Genomic DNA, 21,748 nt, shown 5'->3' on the forward strand with positions numbered 1-21,748 from the left:
AGCAAGTAACAAAGACATACACTGACACCAAGTAACAAAGACATACAATTACACCAAGTAACAAAGACACACACTAACACCAAGTAACACAGACATACACTGACACCAAGTAACAAAGACATACACTGTTACCCAGTAACACAGTCACACACTTACACCAAGTAACAAAGACATACACTGATACCAAGTAACACAGACACACGCTTGCACCAAGTAACACAGACACACACTGACACCAAGTAACAAAGACATACAATTACATCAAGTAACAAAGACATACAATTACACCAAGTAACACAGACATACACTGACACCAAGTAACAAAGACATACAATTACACCAAGTAACACATACATACACTGTCACCATGTAGCAAAGACATGCACTGATACCCAGTAACACAGAGACACACTTACACCAAGTAACAAAGACATACACTGATACCAAGTAACACAGACACACACTTACACCAAGCAACACAAACACTCACTTACACCAAGTAACAAAGACATACACTGACACCAAGTAACAAAGACATACAATTACACCAAGTAACAAAGACACACACTTACACCAAGTAACACAGACATACACTGACACCAAGTAACAAAGACATACACTGTTTCCCAGTAACACAGACACACACTTACACCAAGTAACAAAGACATACACTGATACCAAGTAACACAGACACACACTTAAACCAAGTAACACAACACACACTTACACCAAGTAACAAAGACATGCACTGACACCAAGTAACAAAGACATACACTTACACCAAGTAACACAGACATACACTAACACCAAGTAACAAAGACATTCAATTACACCAAGTAACAAAGACACACACTTACACCAAGTAACACAGACATACACTGTCATCATGTAGCAAAGACATGCACTGATACCCAGTAACACAGACACACACTTACACCAAGTAACACAGACATACACTGTCATCATGTAGCAAAGACATGCACTGATACCCAGTAACACAGACACACACTTACACCAAGTCACAAAGACAGACACTGACACCCAGTAACAAAGACAAACATTGACACCAAGTAACAAACACAGACGCTGACACCCAGTAACAAAGACAGACACTGACACCAAGTCACAAAGAAATTCACTGACACCAAGTAACAAAGACATACACTTACACCAAGTAACACAGACATACACTGACACCAAGTAACAAAGACATACAATTACACCAAGTAACAAAGACACACACTAACACCAAGTAACACAGACATACACTGACACCAAGTAACAAAGACATACACTGTTACCCAGTAACACAGTCACACACTTACACCAAGTAACAAAGACATACACTGATACCAAGTAACACAGACACACACTTGCACCAAGTAACACAGACACACACTGACACCAAGTAACAAAGACATGCACTGATACCCAGTAACACAGACACACACTGGGCGGCACATTGGCACAGTGGTTAGCATCCTCACAGCTCCAGGGACCCGTGTTCGATTCTGGGTTCTGCCTGTGTGGAGTTTGCAAGTTCTCCCTGTGTCTGCGTGGGTTTCCTCCGGGTGCTCCGGTTTCCTCACACATACCAAAGACTTGCAGATTGATAGGTTAATTGGCCATTATAAATTGCCCCTAGTATAGGTAGGTGGTAGGGAAATATATAGGGACAGGTGTGGATGTGATATGAAGACGGGATTAGTGTTGGATTAGTATAAATGGGTGGTTGATGGTCGGCACCGACTCGGTTGTCCGAAGGGCCTGTTTCAGTGCTGTATCACTAAACTAAATACTGACACCCAGTAACACAAACAAACACACACTGACACCCAGTAACATAGAGAAACACTGATACACTGCAACAAAGACATACACTGACACAAAGACACACACTGTCAGCAAGTAACAAAGACATACACTGACACCCAGTAACAAAGACATACACTGACACCGAGTCACAAAGACATACACTGATAACCAGTAACACAGACACACACTGACACCAAGTAACAAAGACATACACTTACACAAAGTAACAAAGACATACAATGACAACAAGTAACAAAAACATACAATGCTACCCAGTAACACAGACACACACTTACACCAATTTACAAAGACATATACTGATACCCAGTAACACAGACAAACACTTACACCAAGTAATACAGACATACACTGAAACCAAGTAACAAAGACATACACTTACACCAAGTAACAAAGACATACACTGACACCCAGTAAAGCAGACACACACTTACACCAAGTAGCACCGACATACACTGACACCAAGTAACAAAGACATACACTGACACCAAGTAACAAAGACAGAAACTGACACCCAGTAACAAAGACATACACTGACACCAAGTCACAAAGACATACACTGACACCCAGTAACAAAGACATACACTGACACCAAGTCACAAAGACATACACTGACACCAAGTAACAAAGACATGCACTGATACCCAGTAACACAGACACACACTTACACCAAGAAACACAGACATACCCTGACACCAAGAAACAAAGACATACAATTACATCAAATAACAAAGACACACAATTACACCAAGTAACACAGACAGACACTGACACCAAGTAACAAAGGCATACAATTTCACCAAGTAACAAAGACACACACTTACACCAAGTGACACATACATACACTGTCACCATGTAGCAAATACATGCAATGATACCCAGTAACACAGAGACACACTTACACCAAGTAACACAAACACTCACTTACACCAAGTAACAAAGACATACACTGACACCAAGTAACAAAGTCATACAATTACACCAAGTAACAAAGACACACATTTATATCAAGTCACACAGACATACACTGACACCAATTAACAAAGTCTTACACTGTTACCCAGTAACACAGACACACACTTACACCAAGTGACAAAGACATACACTGATACCAAGTAACACAGACACACACTTAAACCAAGTAACACAGACACACACTTACACCAAGTAACAAAGACATACACTTACACCAAGTAACACAGACATACACTTACACCAAGTAACACAGACATACACTAACACCAAGTAACAAAGACATACAATTATACCAAGTAACAAAGACACACACTTTCACCAAGTAACACAGACATACACTGTCATTATGTAGCAAAGACATGCACTGATACCCAGTTACACAGACACACACTTACAACAAGTAACAAAGATATAAACTGATACCCAGTAACACAGACACACACTTACACCAAGTAACAAATACATACACTGACACCAACTAACAGAGACATACACTGACACCAAGTCACAAAGACAGACACTGACACCCAGTAACAAAGACAAACATTGACACCAAGTAACAAAGACAGACGCTGACCCCCAGTAACAAAGACAGACACTGACACCAAGTCTCAAAGACATACACTGACACCAAGTAACAAAGACATACACTTACACCAAGTAACACAGACATACACTGACACCAAGTAACAAAGACATACAATTACACAAAGTAACAAAGACACACACTTACACCAAGTAACACAAAGATACACTGACACCAAGTAACAAAGACATACACTGTTACCCAGTAACACAGACACACACTTACACCAAGTTACAAAGACATACACTGATACCAAGCAACACAGACACACACTTACACCAAGTAACAAAGACATACACTGACACCAAGTATCAAAGACATACACTGAAACCCAGTAACACAGACACACACTTACACCAAGTAACAAAGAGAGAAATTGATACCCAGTAACACAGACACACATTTACACCAAGTAACAAAGACACACACTTACAACAAGTAACACAGACACACACTGACACCCAGTAGCACAGACACACACTGACACCCAGTAACAAAGACATACACTGACACCAAGTAACAAAGACAGAAACTGACAACCAGTAACACAGACACACACGGACACCAAGTAACAAAGACACACACTTACACCAAGTAGCACAGACACACACTGACACCCAGTAACACTGACACACACTTACACCAAGTAACAAAGACATACACTGACACCAAGTAACAAAGACATACACTTACACCAAGTAACAAAGACATACACTGACACCAGGTCACAAAGACATACACTGATACCCAGTAACAAAGACACACACTGACACTAAGCAAGAAAGACATACACTGACACCAAGTAACAAATGCATACGCTGAAATCAAGTAACAAAGACACACACTTACACCAAGTAACACAGACATACACTGACACCAAGTAAAAAAGACAGACAATTACACCAAGTAACAAAGACATACACTTACAACAAGTATTTTGACATACACTGACACCAAGTAACAAAGACATACACTGATACCCAGTAACACAGACACACACTCACACCAAGTAACAGAGACATACACTGATACCCAGTAACACAGACACACAGTCACACCAAGTAACAAAGACACACACTTACACCAAGTAACACAGACACACACTGACACCCAGTAACACAGACACACACTTACACAAAGTAACAAAGACACACACTTACACCAAGTAACACAGACACACACTGACACCCAGTAACACAGACACACACTTACACCAAGTAACAAAGACACACACTTACACCAAGTAACACAGACACACACTGACACCCAGTAACACAGACACACACTTACACCAAGTAACAAAGACATACACTGATACCAAGTAACAAAGACATACACTTACAACAAGTAACAAAGACATACACTGACACCAAGTAACAAAGACATACACTGATACCCAGTAACACAGACACACACTTACACCAAGTAACACAGACATACACTGACACCAAGTAACAAAGACATACACTGATACCTAGTAACACGGACATTCACTTACACCAAGTAACAAAGACAGACACCAATACCCAGTAACACAGACACACACATACACCAAGTAACAAATACATACACAGACACCAAGTAACAAAGACATAAACTGACACCCAGTAACACAGACACACACAGACACAAAGTAACAAAGACACGCACTTACACCAAGTAACACAGACACACACTGACACCCATTAACACAGACACACACTTACACCAAGTAACAAAGACATACACTGACACCAAGTAACAAAGACATACACTTACACCAAGTAACAAAGACATACACTGACACCAAGTAACAAAGACATACTCTGATACCCAGTAACACAGACACACACTTACACCAAGTAACAAAGAAATACACTGATACCCAGTAACACAGACACACACTTACACCAAGTAACAAAGACGTACACTTACACCAAGTAACAAAGACATACACTGACACCAAGTCACAAAGACATACACTGATACCCAGTAACACAGACACACACTGACACTAAGCAACAAAGACATACACTGACACCAAGTAACAAAGGCATACGCTGAAATCAAGTAACAAAGACACACACTTACACCAAGTAACACAGACATACACAGACACCAAGTAAAAAAGACAGACAATTACATCAAGTAACAAAGACATACACTTACACCAAGTATTTTGACATACACTGACACCAAGTAACAAAGACATACACTGATACCCAGTAACAAAGACACACACTCACACCAAGTAACAGAGACATACACTGATACCCAGTAACACAGACACACACTTAAACAAAGCAACAAAGACACAAACTTACACCAAGTAACACAGACACACACTGACACCCAGTAACACAGACACACACTTACACCAAGTAACAAAGACATAAACTGACACCCAGTAACACAGACACATACGGACACTAAGTAACAAAGACACACACTTACACCAAGTAACACAGACACACACTGACACCCAGTAACACAGACACACACTTGCACCAAGTAACAAAGACATACACTGATACCAAGTAACAAAGACATACACTTACACCAAGTAACAAAGACATACACTGACACCAAGTAACAAAGACATACACTTATACCCAGTAACACAGACACACACTTACACCAAGTAACAAAGAAATACACTGATACCCAGTAACACAGACACACACTTACACCAAGTAACAAAGACGTACACTTACACCAAGTAACAAAGACATACACTGACACCAAGTCACAAAGACATACACTGATACCCAGTAACACAGACACACACTGACACTAAGCAACAAAGACATACACTGACACCAAGTAACAAAGGCATACGCTGAAATCAAGTAACAAAGACACACACTTACACCAAGTAACACAGACATACACAGACACCAAGTAAAAAAGACAGACAATTACATCAAGTAACAAAGACATACACTTACTCCAAGTATTTTGACATACACTGACACCAAGTAACAAAGACATACACTGATACCCAGTAACAAAGACACACACTCACACCAAGTAACAGAGACATACACTGATACCCAGTAACACAGACACACACTTAAACAAAGCAACAAAGACACAAACTGACACCAAGTAACACAGACACACACTGACACCCAGTAACACAGACACACACTTACACCAAGTAACAAAGACATAAACTGACACCCAGTAACACAGACACATACGGACACTAAGTAACAAAGACACACACTTACACCAAGTAACACAGACACACACTGACACCCAGTAACACAGACACACACTTGCACGAAGTAACAAAGACATACACTGTTACCAAGTAACAAAGACAGACACTTACAACAAGTAACAAAGACATACACTGACACCAAGTAACCAAGACATACACTGATACCCAGTAACACAGACACACACTTACACCAAGTAACACAGACATACACTGACACCAAGTAAGAAAGACATACACTGATACCCAGTAACACAGACACACACTTACACCAAGTAACAAAGACAAACACCAATACCCAGGAACACAGACACACACATACACCAAGTAACAAAGACATACACTGACACCAAGTAACAAAGACATAAACTGACACCCAGTAACACAGACACACACGGACACCAAGTAACAAAGACACGCACTTACACCAAGTAACACAGACACACACTGACACCCATTAACACAGACGCACACTTACACCAAGTAACAAAGACATACACTGACACCAAGTAACAAAGACATACACTTACGCCAAGTAACAAAGACAGACACTGACACCAAGTAACAAAGACATACACTGATACCCAGTAACACAGACACACACTTACACCAAGTAACAAAGAAATACACTGATACCCAGTAACACAGACACACACTTACACCAACTAACAAAGACATACACTTACACCAAGTAACAAAGACATACACTGACACCAAGTCACAAAGACATACACTGATACCCAGTAACACAGACACACACTGACACCAAGCAACAAAGACATACACTGACACCAAGTAACAAAGGCATACGCTGAAATCAAGTAACAAAGACACACACTTACACCAAGTAACACAGACATACACTGACACCAAGTAAAAAAGACAGATAATTACACCAAGTAACAAAGACATACACTTACACCAAGTATTTTGACAGACACTGACACCAAGTAACAGAGACATACACTGATACCCAGTAACACAGACACACACTTACACCAAGTAACAAAGACATACACTGACACCAAGTAACAAAGACACACACTTACACCAAGTAACACAGACACACACTGACACCCAGTAACACAGACACACACTTAAACAAAGTAACAAAGACATACACTTACACCAAGTAACACAGACGCACACTGACACCCAGTAACACAGACACACACTTACAACAAGTAACAAAGACATAAACTGACACCCAGTAACACAAACACATACGGACACCAAGTAGCAAAGACACACACTTACACCAAGTAACACAGACACACACTGACACCCAGTAACACAGACACACACTTACACCAAGTAACAAAGACATACACTGATACCAAGTAACAAAGACATACACTTACAACAAGTAACAAAGACATACACTGACACCAAGTAACAAAGACATACACTGATACCCAGTAACACAGACACACACCTACACCAAGTAACAAAGACATACACTGATACCCAGTAACACAGACACACACTTACACCAAGTAACACAGACATACACTGACACCAAGTAACAAAGACATACAATGATACCCAGTAACACAGACACACACTTACACCAAGTAACAAAGACAGACACCGATACCCAGTAACACAGACACACACATACACCAAGTAGCAAAGACATACACTGACACCAAGTAACAAAGACATAAACTGACACCCAGTAACACAGACACACACGGACACCAAGTAACAAAGACAGGCACTTACACCAAGTAACACAGACACACACTGACACCCATTAACACAGACACATACTTACACCAAGTAACAAAGACATACACTGACACCAAGTTAGAAAGACATGCACTTACACCAAGTAACAAAGGCATACACTGACACCAAGTAACAAAGACATACACTGATACCCAGTAACACAGACACACACTTACACCAAGTAACAAAGACATACACTGATACCCAGTAACACAGACACACACTTACACCAAGTAACAAAGACATAAACTTATACCCAGTAACAGAGACACACACTTACACCAAGTAACACAGACATACACTGACACCAAGTAACAAAGACATACAATGATATCCAGGAACAGAGGCACACATTGGGGTGGGGACGGGGCGCATTGGCGCAGTGGTTAGCACCGCAGCCCATTGGCGCAGTGGTTAGCACCGCAAACTCACAGCTCCAGGGACCCGGGTTCGATTCTGGGTACTGCCTGTGCGGAGTTTGCAAGTTCTCCCTGTGTCTGCGTGAGTTTCCTCCGGGTGCTCCGGTTTCCTCCCACAAGCTAAAGACTTGCAGGTAGATAGGTTAATTGGCCATCATAAATTGCACCTAGTATAGGTAGGTGGGAGGGAAATATATGGGGACAGGTGGTGATGTGATAGAAATACGGGATTAGTGTAGGATTAGTATAAATGGGTGGTTGATGGTCGGCACAGACTAAGTGGGCCGAAGGGCCTGTTCAAGTGCTGTATCTCGAAACTAAACTAAATACTGACACCTAGTGTCACAGACACACACTGACACCCAGTAACACAAACAAACACACACTTAAACCCAGGAACACAGAGAACCACTGATACACAGTAACAAAGACATACACTGACAGCAAGTAACACAGACACACACTGACACCCAGTAACAAAGACATACACTGACACCAAGTCACAAAGACATACACTGATACGCAGTAACACAGACACACACTGACACCAAGATACAAAGACATACACTTACACCAAGTAACAAAGACACACACTTACACCAAGTAACACAGACATACATTGACACCAAGTAACAAAGACAGACAATTACACCAAGTAACAAAGACATAAACTTACTCCAAGTATTTTGACATACACTGACACAAAGTAACAAAGACATACAATGATACCCAGTAACACAGACACACACTTACACCAAGTAACAAAGACATACACTGACACCAAGTCACAAAGACACACAATGACACCCAGTAACAAAGACATACACTGAAACCAAGTCACAAAGACATACACTGATACCCAGTAACACAGACACACAATTGCACGAAGTAAAACAGACACACACTTACACCTGGTAACAAAGACAGACACCGATACCCAGTAACACAGACACACACTTACACCAAGTAACAAAGACATACACTGACACCCAGTAACAAAGACATACACTGACAACCAGTAACACAGACACACACGGACACCAAGTAACAAAGAGACACACTTACACCAAGTAGCACAGACACACACTGACACCCAGTAACACTGACACACACTTACACCAAGTAACAAAGACATACACTGACACCAAGTAACAAAGACATACACTTACACCAAGTAACAAAGACATACACTGACACCAAGTCACAAAGACATACACTGATACCCAGTAACAAAGACACACACTGACACCAAGCAACAAAGACATACACTGACACCAAGTAAAAAAGACAGACAATTACACCAAGTAACAAAGACATACACTTACACCAAGTATTTTGACCTACACTGACACCAAGTAACAAAGACATACACTGATACACAGTAACACAGACACACACTCACACCAAGTAACAGAGACATACACTGATACCCAGTAACACAGACACACAGTCACACCAAGTAACAAATACATACACTGACACCAAGTAACAAAGACACACACTTACACCAAGTAACACAGACACACACTGACACCCAGTAACACAGACACACACTTACACAAAGTAACAAAGACACACACTTACACCAAGTAACACAGACACACACTGACACCCAGTAACACAGACACACACTTTCACCAGATAACAAAGACATACACTGATACCAAGTAACAAAGACATACACTTACAACAAGTAACAAAGACATACACTGACACCAAGTAACAAAGACATACACTGATACCCAGTAACACAGACACACACTTACACCAAGTAACACAGACATGCACTGACACCAAGTAACAAAGACATACACTGATACCCAGTAACACATACATACACTTACACCAAGTAACAAAGACAGACACCAATACCCAGTAACACAGACACACACATACACCAAGTAACAAAGACATACACAGACACCAACTAACAAAGACATAAACTGACACCCAGTAACACAGACACACACGGACACCAAGTAACAAAGACACGCACTTACACCAAGTAACACAGACACACACTGACACCCATTAACACAGACACACACTTACACCAAGTAACAAAGACATACAGTGACACCAAGTAACAAAGACATACACTTACACCAAGTAACAAAGACATACACTGACACCAAGTAACAAAGACATACACTGATACCCAGTAACACAGAGACACACTTACACCAAGTAACAAAGAAATACACTGATACCCAGTAACACAGACACACACTTACACCAAGTAACAAAGACATACAATTACTCCAAGTAACAAAGACATACACTGACACCAAGTCACAAAGACATACACTGATACCCAGTAACACAGACACACACTGACACCAAGCAACAAAGACATACACTGACACCAAGTAACAAAGGCATACGCTGAAATCAAGTCACAAAGACACACACTTGCACCAAGTAACAAAGACATACACTGACACCAAGTAACAAAGACATACACTTAAACCAAGTAACAAAGACATACACTGACACCAAGTAACAAAGACATACACTGATACCCAGTAACACAGACACACACTTACACCAAATAACAAAGAAATACACTGATACCCAGTAACACAGACACACACTTACACCAAGTAACAAAGACATACACTGATACCCAGTAACACAGACACACACTCACAGCAAGTAACAGAGACATACACAGATACCCAGTAACACAGACACACACTTACACCAAGTAACAAAGACATACACTGACACCAAGTAACAAAGACACACACTTACACCAAGTAACACAGACACACACTGACACCCAGTAACACAGACACACACTTAAACAAAGTAACAAAGACACAAACTTACACCAAGTAACACAGACACACACTGACACCCAGTAACACAGACACACACTTACACCAAGTAACAAAGACATAAACTGACACCCAGTGACACAGACACATACGGACACTAAGTAACAAAGACACACACTTACACCAAGTAACACAGACACACACTGACACCCAGTAACACAGACACACACTTACACCACGTAACAAAGACATACATTGTTACCAAGTAACAAAGACAGACACTTACAACAAGTAACAAAGACATACACTGACACCAAGTAACAAAGACACACACTGATACACAGTAACACAGACACACACTTACACCAAGTAACAAAGACAGACACCAATACCCAGGAACACAGACACACACAAACACCAAGTAACAAAGACATACACTGACACCAAGTAACAAAGACATAAACTGACACACAGTAACACAGACACACACGGACACCAAGTAACAAATACACGCACTTACACCAAGTAACACAGACACACACTGACACCCATTAACACAGACGCACACTTACACCAAGTAACAAAGACATACACTGACACCAAGTAACAAAGACATACACTTACACCAAGTAACAAAGACAGACACTGACACCAAGTAACAAAGACATACACTGATACCCAGTAACACAGACACACACTTACACCAAGTAACAAAGAAATACACTGATACCCAGTAACACAGACACACACTTACACCAACTAACAAAGACATACACTTACACCAAGTAACAAAGACATACACTGACACCATTTCACAAAGACATACACTGATACCCAGTAACACAGACACACACTGACACCAAGCAACAAAGACATACACTGACACCAAGTAACAGAGGCATACGCTGAAATCAGGTAACAAAGACACACACTTGCACCAAGTAACACAGACATACACTGACACCAAGTAAAAAAGACAGATAATTACACCAAGTAACAAAGACATACACTTATCCCAAGTATTTTGACATACACTGACACCAAGTAACAAAGACATACACTGATACCCAGTAACACAGACACACACTCACACTAAGTAACAGAGACATACACTGATACCCAGTAACAAAGACACACACTTACACCAAGTAACAAAGACATACACTGACACCAAGTAACAAAGACACACACTTACACCAAGTAACACAGACACACACTGACACCCAGTAACACAGACACACACTTAAACAAAGTAACAAAGACACACACTTACACCAAGTAACACAGACGCACACTGACACCCAGTAACACAGACACACAATTACAACAAGTAACAAAGACATAAACTGACACCCAGTAACACAGACACATACGAACACCAAGTAGCAAAGACACACACTTACACCAAGTAACACAGACACACACTGACACCCAGTAACACAGACACACACTTACACCAAGTAACAAAGACATACACTGATACCAAGAAACAAAGAAAGACATTTACAACAAGTAACAAAGACATACACTGACAACAAGTAACAAAGACATACACTGATACCCTGTAACACAGACACATACTTACACCAAGTAACACAGACATACACTGACACCAAGTAACAAAGACATACACTGATACCCAGTAACACAGACACACACTTACACCAAGTAACAAAGACAGACACCAATACCCAGGAACACAGACACATACATACACCAAGTAACAAAGACATACACTGACACCAAGTAACAAAGGCATAAACTGACATCCAGTAACACAGACACACACGGACACCAAGTAACAAACACACGCACTTACACCAAGTAAAACAGACACACACTGACACCCATTAACACAGACACACACTAACACCAAGTAACAAAGACATACACTGACACCAAGTAACAAAGACATACACTTACACCAAGTAACAAAGACATACACTGACACCAAGTAACAAAGACATACATTGATACCCAGTAACACAGACACACACTCACACCAAGTAACAGAGACATACACTGATACCGAGTAACACAGACACACACTGAAACCCAGTAACACAGACACACACTTACACAAAGTAACAAAGACACACACTTACACCAAGTAACACAGACACACACTGACACCCAGTAACACAGACGCACACTTACACCAAGTAACAAAGACGTAAACTGACACCGAGCAACACAGACACACACGGACACCAAGTAACAAAGACACACACTTACACCAAGTAACACAGACACACACTGACACCCAGTAACACAGACACACACTTACACCAAGTTACAAAGACATACACTCACACCAAGTCACAAAGACATACACTGATACCCAGTAACACAGACACACACTGATACCAAGCAACAAAGACATACACTGACACCAAGTAACAAAGGCATACGCTGAAATCAAGTAACAAAGACACACATTTACACCAAGTAACACAGACATGCACTGACACCAAGTAAAAAAGACAGACAATTACACCAAGCAACAAAGACATACACTTACACCAAGTATTTTGACATACACTGACGCAAAGTAACAAAGACATACACTGATACCCAGTAACACAGACACACACTCACACCAAGTAACAGAGACATACACTGATACCCAGTAACACAGACACACACTTACACCAAGTAACAAAGACAGACACTGACACCAAGTAACAAAGACACACACTTACACCAAGTAACACAGGCACACACTGACACCCAGTAACACAGACACACACTTACACAAAGTAACAAAGACACACACTTACACCAAGTAACACAGACACACACTGACAACCCGTAACACAGACACACACTTACACCAAGTAACAAAGACATAAACTGACACCCAGTAACACAGACACACACGGACACCAAGTAACAAAGACACACACTTACACCAAGTAACACAGACATACACCGATGCCAAGTAACAAAGACATACACTTACAACAAGTAACAAAGACATACACTGACACCAAGTAACAAAGACATACACTGATACCCAGCAACGCAGACACACACCTACACCAAGTAACAAAGACATACACTGATACCCAGTAACACAGACACACACTTACACCAAGTAACACAGACATACACTGACACCAAGTAACAAAGACATACACTGATACCCAGTAACACAGACACACACTGACACCAAGTAACAAAGACAGACACCAATACCCAGTAACACAGACACACACATACACCAAGTAACAAAGACATACACTGACACCAAGTAACAAAGACATAAACTGACACCCAGTAACACAGACACACACGGACACCAAGTAACAAAGACACGCACTTACACCAAGTAACAAATGCATACACTGACACCAAATAACAAAGACATACACTGATACCCAGGAACACATACACACACTTACACCAAGTAACAAAGACATACACTGATACCCAGTAACACAGACACACACTTACACCAAGTAACAAAGACATACACTGATACCCAGTAACACAGACACACACTTACACCAAGTAACACAGACATACACTGACACCAAGTAACAAAGACATACACTGATACCCAGGAACAGAGGCACACATTGGGGTGGTGGGGGAGGGGGGGGCGCATTGGCGCATTGGTTAGCACCGCAGCCCATTGGCGCAGTGGTTAGCACCGCAGCCTCACAGCTCCAGGGACCCGGGTTCGATTCTGGGTACTTCCTGTGCGGAGTTTGCAAGTTCTCCCTGTGTCTGCGTGAGTTTCCTCCGGGTGCTCCGGTTTCCTCCCACAAGCTAAAGTCTTGCAGGTTGATAGGTTAATTGGCCATCATAAATTGCCCCGAGTATAGGTAGGTGGTAGGGAAATATATGGGGACAGGTGGTGATGTGATAGAAATACGGGATAAGTGTAGGATTAGTACAAATGGGTGGTTGATGGTCGGCACAGACTCGGTGGGCCGAAGGGCATGTTTCAGTGCTGTATCTCCAAACAAAACTAAATACTGACACCTCGTGTCACAGACACACACTGACACCCAGTAACACAAACAAACACACACTGACACCCAGTAACACAGAGAACCACTGATACACAGTGACAAAGACATACACTGACACCAAGTAACACAGACACACACTGACACCCAGTAACAAAGACATACACTGACACCAAGTCACAAAGACATACACTGATACCAAGTCACAAAGACATACACTGAAACGCAGTAACACAGACAGACACTGACACCAAGTAACAAAGACAAACACTTACACCATGTAACAAAGACACACACTTACACCAAGTAACACAGACATACACTTACACCTAGTATTTTGACATACAGTGACACCAAGTAACAAAGATATACAATGAAACCCAGTAACACAGACACACACTTACACCAAGTAACAAAGACATACACTGACACCAAGTCACAAAGACACACACTGACACCCAGTAACAAAGACATACACTGACACCAAGTCACAAAGACATACACTGATACCCAGTAACACAGACACACACTTACACGAAGTAACACAGACATACACTGACGCCAAGTAACAAAGACATACACTGATACACAGTAACACAGACACACACTTACACCTTGTAACAAAGACAGACACTGATACCCAGTAACACAGACACGCACTTACACCAAGTAACAAAGACATACACTGACACCCAGTAACAAAAACATACACTGACACCCAGTAACACAGACACACACGGACACCAAGTAACAAAGACATACACTTACACCAAGTAGCACAGACACACACTGACAGCAAGTAACAAAGACATACACTAACACCAAGTAACAAAGACATACACTGACACCAGGTCACAAAGACATACACTGATACCAAGTAACACAGACACACACTGACACCAAGCAACAAAGACATACACTGACACCAAGTAACAAAGGCATACGCTGAAATCAAGTAACATAGACACACACTTACACCAAGTAACACAGACATACATTGACACCAAGTAAAAAAGACAGACAATTACACCAAGTAACAAAGACATACACTTACACCAAGTATTTTGACATACACTGACACCAAGTAACAAAGACATACACTGATAACCAGTAACACAGACACACACTCACACCAAGTAACAGAGACATACACTGATACCCAGTAACACAGACACACACTTACACCAAGTAACAAAGACATAAACTGACACCCAGTAACACAGACACACACTTACACCAACCAAGTAACAAAGACATAAACTGACACCCAGTAATACAGACACACACGGACACCATGTAACAAAGACACACAGTTACACCAAGTAACACAAACACACACTGACACCCAGTAACACAGACACACACTTACACCAAGTAACAAAGACATACACTGATACCAGGTAACAAAGACATACACTTACAACAAGTAACAAAGACATACACTGACACCAAGTAACAAAGACATACACTGATACCCAGTAACACAGACACACACCTACACCAAGTAACAACGACATACCCTGATACCCAGTAACACAGACATACACTGACACCAAGTCACAAAGACATCCACTGATACCAAGTAACAAAGACATACACTTACAACAAGTAACAAAGACATACACTTACACCAAGTAACAAAGAAATACACTGATACCCATTAACACAGACACACACTTACACCAAGTAACAGAGACATACACTGATACCCAGTAACACAGACACACACTGACACCAAGCAACAAAGACATACACTGACACCAAGTAACAAAGGCATCCGCTGAAATCAAGAAACAAAGACACACACTTACACCAAGTAACACAGACATACGCTGACACCAAGTAAAAAAGACAGACAATTACACCAAGTAACAAAGACATACACTTACACCAAGTAACACAGACACACACTGACACCCAGTAACAAAGACAGACACTGACACCAAGTCACAAAGACATGCACTGATACCAAATCACAAAGACATACACTGACACCAAGTAACAAAGGCATACACTGTTACCCAGTAACACAGACACACACTGACACCAAGTAACAGAGACATACACTGATAACAAGTAACACAGACACACACTTAAACCAAGTAACACAGACGCACACTTACACCAAGTAACAAAGACATACACTGACACCAAGTAACAAAGACAAGCAATTACACCAAGTAACACAGACATACGCTAACACCAAGTAACAAATACATACAATTGCACCAAGTAACAAAGACACACACTTACACCAAGTAACACAGACATACACTGACACCAAGTAACAAAGACATACACTGACACCAAGTCACAAAGACATACACTGATACCAAGTAACACAGACACACACTGACACCCAGTAACAAAGACATACACTGACTCCAAGACACAAAGACATACACTGACACCAAGTAACACAGACACACACTGACACCCAGTAACAAAGACATACACTGACACCAAGTCACAAAGACATACACTGATACCAAGTCACAAAGAAATACACTGATACGCACTAACACAGACACACACTGACACACAGTAACAAAGACATACACTGACACAAAGTCACAAAGACATACATTGACACCAAGTAACGAAGACATACACTGTTACCCTGTAACACAGACACACACTGACACCAGGTAACAGAGACATACACTGATACCAAGTAACACAGACTCACACTTAAACCAAGTAACACAGACGCACACTTACACCAAGTAACAAAGACATACACTGACACCAAGTAACAAAGACAAGTACTTACACCAAGTAACACAGACAGACGCTAACACCAAGTAACAAAGACATACAATTGCACCAAGTAACAAAGACACACACTTACACCAAGTAACACAGACATACACTGATACCCAGTAACACAGACACACACATACACCAAGTTACAAAGACATACACTGATACCCAGTAACACAGACACACACTTACACCAAGTAACACAGACATACACTGACACCAAGTCACGAAGACACACAATGACACCCAGTAACAAAGACATACACTGACACCAAGTATTTTGACATACACTGACACCAAGTAACAATGACATATACTGATACCCAGGAACACAGACACACACTTACACCAATTAACAAAGACATACACTGACACCAAGTCACAAAGACACACACTGACACCCAGTAACAAAGACATACACTGACACCAAGTCACAAAGACATACACTGATACCCAGTAACACAGAAACACACTTACACCAAGTAACACAGACATGCACTGACACCAAGTAACAAAGACATACACTGAAACCCAGTAACACAGACACACACTTACACCAAGTAACAAAGACATACCCTGATACCAAGTAACACAGACACACACTTACACCAAGTAACACAGACATACACTGACACCAAGTAACAAAGACATACAATGATACCCAGTAACACAGACACACACTTACATCAAGTTACAAAGACATACACTGATACCCAGCAACACAGACACACACTTACACCAAGTAACACAGACATACACTGACACCAAGTAACAAAGAGATACACTGACACCAAGTCACGAAGACACACATTGACACCCAGTAACAAAGATATACACTGACACCAAGTATTTTGACATACACTGACACCAAGTAACAATGACATACACTGATACCCAGGAACGCAGACACACACTTACACCAAGGAACAAAGACATACACTGACACCAAGTCACAAAGACACACACTGACACCCAGTAACAAAGACATACACTGACACCAAGTCACAAAGACATACACTGATACCCAGTAACACAGAAACACACTTACAACAAGTAACACAGACATGCACTGACACCAAGCAACAAAGACTTACACTGAAACCCAGTAACACAGACTGACACTTACACCAAGTAACAAAGACAGACACTGATACCCAGTAACACAGACACACACTTACACCAAGTTAGAAAGACATACACTGATACCAAGTCACAATGACATTAACTGACACCCAGTAACACAGACACACACGGACACCAAGTAACAAAGACACACACTTACACCAAGTAACACAGACACAAACTGACACCCAGTAACACAGACACACGCTTACACCAAGTAACAAAGACATACACTGATACTAAGTAACAAAGACATACACTTACAACAAGTAACAAAGACATACACTGACGCCAAGTAACAAAGACATACACTGATACCCAGTAACACAGACACACACCTACACCAAGTAACAAAGACCTACACTGACACCAAGTAACAAAGACTTACACTTACACCAAGTAACACAGACACACACTGACACCCAGTAACACAGACACACACTTCCACCAAGTAACAAAGACATACACTGATACCAAGTAACAAAGACATACACTTACAACAAGTAACAAAGACATACACTGACGCCAAGTAACAAAGACATACACTGATACCAAGTAACACAGACACACATTTACACCAAGTAACACAGACATACACTGACACCAAGTAACAAAGACATGCACTGATACCCAGTAACACAGACAAACACTGGGCGGCACATTGGCACAGTGGTTAGAGGCCTCACAGCTCAGGGACCGGTGTTCGAATCTGGGTTCTGCCTTTGCGGAGTTTGCAAGTTCTCCCTGTGTCTGCGTGATTTTCCTCCGGGTGCTCCGGTTTCCTCCCACAAGCTAAAGACTTGCAGGTTGATAGGTCAATTGGCCATCATAAATTGCCCCTAGTAAAGGTAGGTGGTAGGGAAATAAATAGGCACAGGTGGGGATGTGATAGAAATACGGGATTAGTGTAGGATTAGTATAAATGGGTGGTTGATGGTCGGCACAGACTCGGTGGGCCGAAGGGCCTGTTTAAGTGCTGTATCTCTAAGCTAAACTAAATGCTGACACCGAGTGTCACAGACACACACTGACACCCAGTAACACAAACAAACACACACTGACACCCAGTGACACAGAGAAACACTGGTACACAGTAACAAAGACATACACTGACACCAAGTAACAAAGACATACATTGACACCCGGTAACAAAGACACGCACTTGCACCAAGTAACAAAGACATACACTGACACCCAGTAACACAGACACCCACATACACCAAGGAACAAAGACAGACACTGACACCCAGTAACACAGACACACTCTGACACCAAGTAAAAAAGACATCCACTGACACCAAGTAACACAGACACACACTTACAACAAGTAACAAAGACATACACTTACACCCAGTAACACAGACACCCACTTACACCAAGGAACAAAGACAGACACTGACACCCGGTCACACAGACACACACTGACACCAAGTAACAAAGACATACAATGACACACAGTAACACAGACAAACACTTACACCAAGTAACAAAGACTTACACTTACACCCAGGAACACAGACACACACTGACACGCAGGAACAAAGACATACACTGACACCCATTAACAAAGACATACACTGATACCAAGTCACAAAGACATTCACTGATACGCAGTAACACAGACAATCACTGACACCAAGTAACAAAGGCATACACTTACACCAAATAACAAAGACACACACTTACATCAAGTAACACAGACATACACTGACACCAAGTAACAAAGACATACACTTACACCAAGTATTTTGACATACACTGACACCAAGTAACAAAGACGTACACTGATACCCAGTAACACAGACACACACTTACACCAAGTAACAAAGACATACACTGACACCAAGTCACAAAGACACACACTGACACCCAGTAACAAAGACATACACTGACACCAAGTCACAAAGACATACACTGATACCCAGTAACACAGACACACACTTTCACCTAGTAAAAAAGACAGACACTGATACCCAGTAACACAGACACACACTTACACCAAGTAACAAAGGCATACACTTACACCAAGTAACAAAGACACACACTTACACCAAGTAACACAGACATACACTGACACCCAGTAACAAAGACATACACTGACACCAAGTAACACAGACACACACGGACACCAAGTAACAAAGACATACACTTACACCAAGTAACACAGACACACACTGACACCCAGTAACACAGACACACACTTACACCAAGTAACAAAGACATACACTGACACCAAGTAACAAAGACATACACTTACACCAAGTCACAAAGACATACACTGATACCCAGTAACACAGACACACACTGACACCAAGTAACAAAGGCATACACTTACACCAAGTAACAAAGACACACACTTA

Source organism: Heterodontus francisci, unplaced genomic scaffold (assembly GCF_036365525.1).
Source record: "Heterodontus francisci isolate sHetFra1 unplaced genomic scaffold, sHetFra1.hap1 HAP1_SCAFFOLD_91, whole genome shotgun sequence".
Lineage (NCBI taxonomy): Eukaryota > Metazoa > Chordata > Chondrichthyes > Heterodontiformes > Heterodontidae > Heterodontus > Heterodontus francisci.